General features: G+C 36.3%; 1 pseudogene; it reads right to left on the reverse strand.

Moving 5' to 3' along the window:
* LOC137969122 (uncharacterized) overlaps positions 1-7,382 on the reverse strand; it is an 8,228-nt pseudogene extending 846 nt beyond the window's left edge.
* Between the last annotated feature and the right edge of the window lie 2,436 nt (positions 7,383-9,818).

Genomic DNA, 9,818 nt, shown 5'->3' on the forward strand with positions numbered 1-9,818 from the left:
TACCCTCTTTGTTGTGCTAGGATTTTACTTTTCAGACTACATTGTACTCCATCATAATATTTTTTATGCTTGCAATGTCTCCAATTGCTTTAGCCACACACTCCATTCAAATTTGGCAGGCGTACGAGGCATGGTTGGTCAGAGTTCCCTTCCAAATAGAACACCTTTTTTTTAATTTCAGCAACTTCTGCCAGTTGAAGTTCAGTTTCATTGCTAGAAGATCATAAAATTATTATAAATGACATTGGACAACCCTTGATCATGAATAATAAATACAATATAAATACACAAAAGATTTTTGAATACAGTGAATAGTGCACTAATTTCATAAAGCAATGATCAAAAGCATATTACATGTACATAAGAATGAAAATAAAACATAAAAATACAACATTTCAACGATAATATTCAAAATCCCATTTGTGTAAAAAGTTGAAATTACAATTTAAAATAATTCATGATGGAGTAAAAGCAAGCCCAAAATATTGAGTTTTCAACAAACACTTGAATATACTAAATTTATCCTCTTTCTGAATGTTGGTTGGTAATAATATGTTTCACAGTTTATATAATCATTATATGCAACAACAAGTTGCAAAATTGTTGAGACACTTTCATTAAAAGACACCTTTTCTAACTTCCAATACTCAGCGTATCTAGAATTTAAACCTTTCCCATTTCCTCTCCCCTCTCCCCCTTTCAATGTTGACTGTTTAAGTTCCCAACATTTTTTTGTCTCGCTAGCAACACTGATAAGGGGGAGAGGGGGGCTGCAGTGTGAGAGATAACAGGGAAATTAATAAGGCCCCAAGAAGGGAAAGTGTCTCCACTATTTTTGCAACTTGTTGTCTGATTGATTGCAATAATTTTGCCAGTCCGGATTTGAATCCTACAGGGAAACGTTTCAACGTAGAAAAGCAGGAACTAAAGAAACAATCATCAATATCATATATGCGCTGAAACATTTCAGAAGTTTGCACGCGAAGTGCAAAGCACATTGCACCAAACACAAAAGGATATTAATTATTGACATACGGTAGCATCGATTTTTGAGTGTTTGGACTTATCATCGCTAACAGAAGACTCCATACCAAATACTAAAGCGAGCAAAGTATTTTGCACTGCAGATCTGATGCTCCGAAAGTTACACATGGCTCGTATTATGTAACACAATACCATTTATTGTGTTTCTTGGTGACGTCAACCGGGATGGTGGCGTTACAGTTGAAAATCGTATCTTTGAGGAAACAGCACAATTCAACTAGTACTTCCTTTTCTAATCAATCCAATACATTACCAGGTGATTCGTAATAAAGCTCACACAGTTAGAAATCCTGTACATATCGTCTATTCCATTTACCAATGGTCTACCATCCAAGCACGGTCTACAATCGCAACAGCAAGAAATATGATATCATATTATTTTTTCAGTGAAAAGTTGTGGTAGACCGTTTCATATAAATGTCATAATGTGTAGCCGGTACAAATTTGTTCACTGTTGTATCTCATTGTAAAACAAATCTCGCAAAGGATTTAACACAATCGGGTGCTTTCTTTTGATCATTGTGCTCAGTCAGTCATTCCAAAGAACATGGAATTAGCCTGTACCCGACACGTCACTAAGAGGACTTGCTAGTAAGCGTTACCGATCCCTTCTCTGGCAGCAGACTAGCCCGAAAGCAATAAGTAATGTTACGAATGGACTTCTATGAAAATGTATCTTTGTATAACTATAACAATGTTTGCTAAGAATTTATTTTTCGGAAAGTGGATGTTCCCTTTAAATGGCATGCGATCACAGTTAAAGGAGAGGTTATGTCTGTTTCTCATTCGTAAACAACAGCTAATTTCGTACATGTTGCGCGTGCTTTAGATGTCATGTGTCGACCGAAATATACATGTTTAAGGCAAATTATTTCGAAATCGGTCCAGGATATTTCTAGCGTACTTTAAAAAGCAAAAGGATGGAAATCACACCTTTTCGTGTACCAAATTATGTGTATGTTTGACTTGACTCACAGAAAGCACTGAAATGCCTTCAAGTTACGTCATACCAAAACCCCGCCAAAATCCAGTTTATCGCTGGCCATTTTCCATTCACAGCAGATCAGAGAATTAAACAATATTTTTTTGGAAACACCATATTAAACGCAAACGATAGACGCCTTCCTGTTCCAATAAACAAAGTGACCGTACGCCAATACAGTGACAACCAACTCAGACAACAAGTTGCAAAATTGTTGAGACACTTTCATTAAAAGACCCCTTTTCTAACTTCCAATACTCGGCGTATCTAGAATTTAAACCTTTCCCACTTCCTCTCCCCTCTCCCCCTTTCAATGTTGACTACTTAAGTTCCCAACATTTTTTGTCTCGCTAGCAACACTGATAAGGGGGGAGGGGCTGCAGTGTGAGAGATAATAGGGAAATTAATAAGGCCCCAAGAAGGTAAAGTGTCTCCACTATTTTTGCAACTTGTTGAAGCTCGTATAGTTTTAAAGACTTTTTTTAGAGTTAGGTCTTCAACTGAAATATTTGTTTATTGTTAATAGAAGTAAACTTATTTATTGCTATTAGTACTTGAGTAACTCTGATAAATAAGTATTGAGGTTAATGGAGTATTTTTGAGACTTCATTCGTAGAATGTGCAACCTTTAGTACAGCTTTGACAAGACTCATGAGGCCGATGGAAAAGAAAACTTTTTAATCAACAAAGTTAAAAAGTACAACTGTGAATTTGAGTTGTGGCACCTGGTCATCGCACAAGTAAACTATATAGTTTGTAGTGAGCATTATTTATGACAACCACAAGATTAGTCAGATAAAGTTAACTTAAAACATTACTGAACAATATCAGGGACATGTAACAATGTTCACATGTACAGGGAAGTACATGTAGTGGCCTTGGACATAATCTCAATTACCTCTGATTTAAATCATTTAAATCATGCTTTGCACTTTAGCATTTGTTAGCTGAGACATACGCGTACATGAAGTTACTGGAACTGAAATGCACTTCATACCATAGAGAGCCTGAAAGTCCTTGTAGAATCTGTCTAGTAGATCTCTTGCTCGCTTCAACTGGCTTGGAGTGATTTCACTACCAATAAGTATATATATTGCTTGTGAGAAGCGGGCAAAATGTTGGAGGTATTTATCTGGCAGATAACCAACCAAACATGGCAAAGCATAATAAAAAAGCCACGACTACAACTCGGAGGCTAGAAAAACAAAAGACAAGTCGTACATTTCCTGTGAAAGGCATCACGTAAATACCAATAATGCAACGTTTTCAAGTGGTACACCATGGAAATACCATGAGTCAGTTGAATTTTCTCAGTTATGTTTACACACAAGTGAGTGTGTATACCAAGAAAATACAAGTGGCAAGTGGGATATTCCATGGTATAGGTCCACAAGATAGAATTGCATTTTCAACTAGTTTATACAATGCCATAAAAAAAAATGTGGCCAACACAATCAATGCAACATACAGTACGCTCATCACACAATGGGAAGGTTGGGTGTTAAATACCGTCGAATATACAACAGCTTTCTGTATTACAATTGGCTTTATTTCCTATTGCAGGGTATAAAAGTTAATACTGTGGCTTTATGACTTCTACAATTGTAATTGCAGCCTTACCTTTAAAGTTCTTGAAATGTTTCTCCAGGTCTCTTGGAAGTCGGGCTAATACATCTGGGGGTTGCATTTGAAGTATGCGTTTGTTAATCTTTTTTATCTACAAGTGTATAAAAGATTATGTATCTTAAAAAAAGTCTTGATATTTCCCTTGACAAAATATTGACTGTGAATGGAAATCACTTGAAGGATATTAAAAAAAAAACATTCAATGGCAGGTGACATCAAACAATCCTGCAACCTACATGTACCAAATTGTACTCAAAGCTAGGTGAATGGCTGCCATAAACAACATTTAAATTTTATGTAAATTTGCACATAACACAACATGTACTATTTTTTTAAAGTACTCACAATATGTACATGTACATCCAACATTCACAATTATATGCAAAACAAGAGCAAAAAATTTGTATCTTAAAATAAAGTCTTGACATTTCCTCTGACTAAATATTGACTGTGAACTGAAATCAATTGTGGGATATTGAAAAAAAAAACCAAAACAAAACAACATTTAAAAGCAAAAGAATTGAATTTCTAGTATAAATATCCAACAAATAATTCTTTTTATTCCCCAATCAAATCATACCTGGCCACCAATAAAAGATTCCTTCGTATTGTTGGTTGAAGAGAACCATTTGTACAGACGAGTCTTTGTTACAACCAACAAACATCCATGCATGTAGTCAGGAACCATCCCAAGAACAATGTCAAACCAGGGCATTAGGGCCAAGCAGGAGACATCAAACAATCCTGCAACCTACATGTAACAAATTGTACTCAAAGCTAGGTGAATGGCTGCCATAAACAACATTTACATTTTATGTAAATTTAAACTTAACATCACATGTATTTTTTAAAAGTACTCATAATATGTACATCTAATGTTCACAATTATATGCAAAGCAAGAGTAAAGTGCATGCTGGAATACTTGTAAAATATGATAGTCATGAGAAAAAAAACAGACTTATAAACAGAAACAGCTTGCTAGTATGCAAATAAGATCATGTCCCATGGGACTCTTGTTTTTCTTTGGTACCAAAGCTTGAATGAGGTAAATAATTAATATATATCTTTTGTTATAAAAATAATGGTTTAAGTAAATTTTCATGAATGGCTAAAACATAATATGCTCTATCCATACAAGATTCCAAACTCTATCCATACAAGATTCCAAACTAAATCACCTTTCTTTTGCTCTGATTTGCTTTGATAGCATTTTCCAGAAATATTGTCATAGTCCTGTTGGGAGCCCTCTCAGTTGCAGACCTGTATGGGTAACATCGGGTATGCCCCTTTCCTTGGGCAGCTACAAATCCACTTTCCTCACATGTCAGACAACCACCCTCACCATATGTTGAGTCATATATAAAAGGTATGCCTTCCCTTGTACATCAGTTGAGCCAAGCAGTACAGAAGCTTTGCGTCTACTGTTGAAGGTTCTTGTGGCAACTCAATGGTTACTACTAAAATGGAAAGTGAAAAATGTACCCTAGGTGAATAAGTGAATTAATGTACTGTAATGGACTTTTATCACTATTGAGCAGTACCTGCAAAATTGAGATAAAATTATTTACAAAACGTTAACATATTTTATTCACACTCGATGACCTGGAGCTTGTTAGGCTCCTGGCTTAGGTAGCTAATGAGTCAAGTTTAAATTACAAGAATAACGTGTAGATTAAACTATAACAATAAGAGCACTTGAATTAACACTTAAGTTGCCATAGGATGCTTTAAATACTGTTTGAAGGCATGTCTCAAACACCCACCTTCCTTGAACAGTTTGTTCAATGGCTCAAAGAATGCATTGAATGGGGATTTTCTCTTCCCCTGCCAAATACCCCAGAGCATCATATTTGTCTTTGAAAACCTACGATGTAAGAAAATTAAATAAGTAAAAAGAAACATTTCTTCTTTGGTTCATACAATAAAAAAGAATTGTCTTTTGATGAGGCTCCACTCAAATATAGTTTTAGGTAACTTAGCATATAAATGGTAGATTAAATATTTATGTTTTCAGGAAATGATAGATTTCAATAATTTTTTTCTACCTGTCTGGAGATGGAAGTTCATTGATAGCTAAAAACACAGGCCAAAGGGATACACTATAGGAGGAATATAAATGGGCACCATCTGTGTTGAAGATGAAACTTATGTTGGATATATGGAACTGTCCAGGTCCACACAATCTTGTATAATATTTCCCATCAATAATGTCTGTGATTATTTCTTTTCCACGTTGCTCACTTCTCGCCTGAATAATTTGCCATATTCCTTCTTCTTAAAGAAAAAACTAATAATTGCTTAGTTACTAAGTTGTGAATCATAAGTCTTTTTTTTTAATTTGTGATATATCTATCTATCTAGTCTACTTTGATACATAATTTATTCAAAGTATTCAATTTGCAAGTTATGAATCGTATTTATAATTGCTTGGGTTTCTTTTAATTATTTGGTAGTTTACTGACTAAATCAAATTATTGTACATGCACAATTCGTTCATGTACATGTACAGCAAAGTTTGTACCTTTATAGTTACAAGTAAACCATTAACCACACCACTGCCAAATAAATTATTTCAACGGTCATTTTGATCTTACAAGGGCAATGCCATAAAAATAAATGCTTTGTTCACTCAGATATTGCATGTTAATTATTGTAAAACAAATCAGAATCAAGACTGCCGAGGTTCTACTTACGTTCTAACGAACACTTCAGTTGACCAAAGATGTCAACAGTTACCAAACTCGCTTTGTGCAGCTTCTTCCCTTGCTGGTGGATACCCTTATACCTCAGACTGCAAGACAAAAATTAACTTTCTCAGATAAGCAAAGTTTACCAAAGTTCAGCTCAAAATCCATGAAATCATGCAATGACAAGCCAGTGATTTCAAATTTATGTGTAATTGTACCTTTTTGGTATGTTTCAGTGGCACATCAGGTGAGTTTTGTGGAGCCATTGTTCATATTTTGGAGAGATGCAGTGGAACCAAAACTACTCTATGGCTAGACAAAACAATTCTTATAAGCTGCCTAAGCGTAACAATAAGGTACAATTAGGTATTTACCATACCCAAATTCAGCCCAAAATCCTTGCTATTGTGCAATATCAGGTCAGTTACTTGATATCATAGGATACCAGTGCAGTCAACACTAGGCTTCTGATTGGCTAATTGTGAATTTGGGTACAGTTAAAGACTCCTGCATGAATAATGGTTAATGACGCACCACAATAGTAATTTATTGAGCAGATGCATTCCAAATTATGCATGCCAACAAACTGCTGATATGTACATACCCATTGCAGCCTGGCGTTGAAACAGACCAATTGATGCTCCACGTTTGTTGGAAACAGACCGAGACAATTTTCATAAATGTCATAGGTGAAAACAGTACAATTTCCACACACTTCCTGCACATTTGAGTAAGTTAAAGATTGCAATAGCTCGTTTGCTGGGCAGAGCAATTTCAACAAATCAATGATATCTTTTGCAGCCTCTGTCGTGATGCAGTGTCTTGCAATTAATGAATGAATAGACATGCATGCTTCTTCTTGGGCTGAAAATGATTTTCGTGGGAGGCTGTCATTCGGTGCTTCATCATCAGCCAAATCGACTGAATCTTGGCAATCGGTATCTGAGTCCCCAGACTGTGAGAAAAAGCCAGAAGCTGCTGAATCAGAGTCACTGTCGGACGAAATTTCAACAACTTGCTGTCTGTGTCTCCTGAACAACATGTAAATGTTTCACAAGAAGGTAGTGTTTCAGCTTCGTTTTCATTTACAGTGCTCGTGCTCTGGATTTCCTCCAAGCTGGTTTAGGACTCCGCACATGCGTTCTCTATTTCCTGCAATGTGCCTTCATATTCACATGAAGTAGAATGATCTTGTTCCCTTTCGATTTCTTGTTGAGCAAAAAAGTAAGACTGACGGGTCAATGAAGAAGGTGAGTTGGATGGTGAAGACAAGTTTGAATTTTTTGTGAGGTCATATTTGGTCGACTTTGGTACTGGAACACTGGGATCATCAAGGTATTTCTTATACTTTTGTCTGCTATATTCCACTATTAGAGAACAAAGAGATCAAATAAAGACGTAATGAAAATAGTTTTAAAACCTCTTGAATGCAAGAACTGTTCGAAAGTATGGACCAATTTCTTACCTTTGCCGTGGACAGAACTTAAGTGACTTTCGATCCTTTCTTTCCTCAACAACGATTGGCAACAAATTGAGCACCTAAAAGATGTTCCATTCTCGTGATTTATCTCTGTATAGAGTGGGTTTCCGTGTCTTTGTCAGCACGTTACTCATCCAACACATGAACTTGGGCACATAATTGACTTAATTATCACGCGTCAATCAGATTCCATCATCTGCGGCTCGCCTGTTACGGATCATCTTTTCTCAGATCATATATCCGTATTTCCTACGCTAACAGCAACTAAACCGAAAATCATATTGAAGGAAAGAGTTTACAGGAAAATTAAATCAATTGACTTGGACTCTTTCTGCAGTGATCTAGCAGCTTCCGAAGTCTGTCAAGACATCCCTGGGGAGTTGGATGAGCTTGTAGATTGTTACAATACAACTTTAACATCAGTTCTTGACAAACATGCTCCCTTTCAGCGAAAAATCATTCCCCAAAGGCGACACATCCCGTGGTATAATGATCAGATTTTAGCTGCAAAAAGGATGCGAAGAACAGCAGAAAAGAAATGGCGTTTATCAAACTCCATACATGACCTAACTGCATACAAATCTACAAGAAACTTCGCTACAAACTTGATGAAAAAGGCACGCTTTGATTTTTATCAGAACCTCATACAAGAAAACAGTTCGGGTCAAGGAAAGCTCTTCAAGGTCTCAAAACAATTATTAAATCAAAACTGTGAGGTTCCACTTCCTCCTCATTTTAGTAAAACGATGCTTGCAAATGAGATGGCTAACTTCTTCGTCCAAAAGATCAGTAATATAAGATCCAAATTCAAAGAGTGTACAACTGAAGATTGTCAAGATTGTGCTCCCATTATGGATCCACAATGTCCGTCATTTAGCAGCTTCCAAGCAATCACAGAAGAAGAAGATGGCTAAGAAATCGTCTGCTCTTGACCAGATACCCACACCTCTGTTAGTCAAATGTATCGATGTCCTTCTACCAGTGATAACTAAAATGATAAACATTTCACTTGATAGTGGTTATTTTCCCTCAGCATGGAGAGAAGCCTTAGTTTTGCCAACTCTTAAGAAGGCTGGTCTTGACGCTGTTTTCAAGAATTACCGGCCTGTAAGCAATCTTTCCTTCATTTCAAAAGTAACTGAAAAAGTTGTTTATTCAAATTGACAATCATATGAAAAAACACGATCTTTACCCTTCGCTACAATCTGCGTACAGAAAGAACCATAGTACAGAAACGGCACTTTTGAAAGTTACTAACGATATTCTGATGAAAATGAATTCTCAGCATGCTGTTCTACTTGTCTTATTAGACTTGAGCGCAGCCTTTGATACAGTTGATCACAGTTTACTTCTGCGTAGACTTTAAACTTCATTTGGAATTTCTGGAGCACCATTGGATTGGTTTACCTCGTACTTGATGGCCAGAAGACAACGTGTTTCTATTCCCGGTGCTCTCTCTGACAGTTGCTCTGTTGATTGGGGTGTTCCACAAGGATCCTGTCTAGGTCCCATATTATATATCATCTACTCTTCAAAACTATTCCATGTAATTGAAAGCCATCTTCCAAACTCTCATTGCTATGCGGATGATTCACAATTATATCTTTCCTTCAGGCCTGACGTGTTGTCTAGCCAACAAGATGCTTCATTTGCCATGCAAAATTGTATAAAGGACAAACGCTTGTGGATGGAACATGATAACTCCTTCTCAATAATGAAAAAACGGAATTTCTTATCATAGGAACCCGACAACAGTTAACTAAAGTTAACATTTCTTCGATTACCGTGGCCGATTCTGATGTAATGAGATCGTCAGTTGCGAAAAATCTCGGTGTTTTTATTGACGACAAGCTGTCGATGAACTCCCACGTAAACAAAATTTGTAATACATCATTCTATTATCTTCATAACATTATGCGAATAAGAAAACATTTATCACGTAAATCCACCGAGATCTTAATTCATGCGTTTGTGTCAAGCCGATTAGATTTCTGTAAC

Source organism: Montipora foliosa, chromosome 1 (genome assembly GCF_036669935.1).
Source record: "Montipora foliosa isolate CH-2021 chromosome 1, ASM3666993v2, whole genome shotgun sequence".
Lineage (NCBI taxonomy): Eukaryota > Metazoa > Cnidaria > Anthozoa > Scleractinia > Acroporidae > Montipora > Montipora foliosa.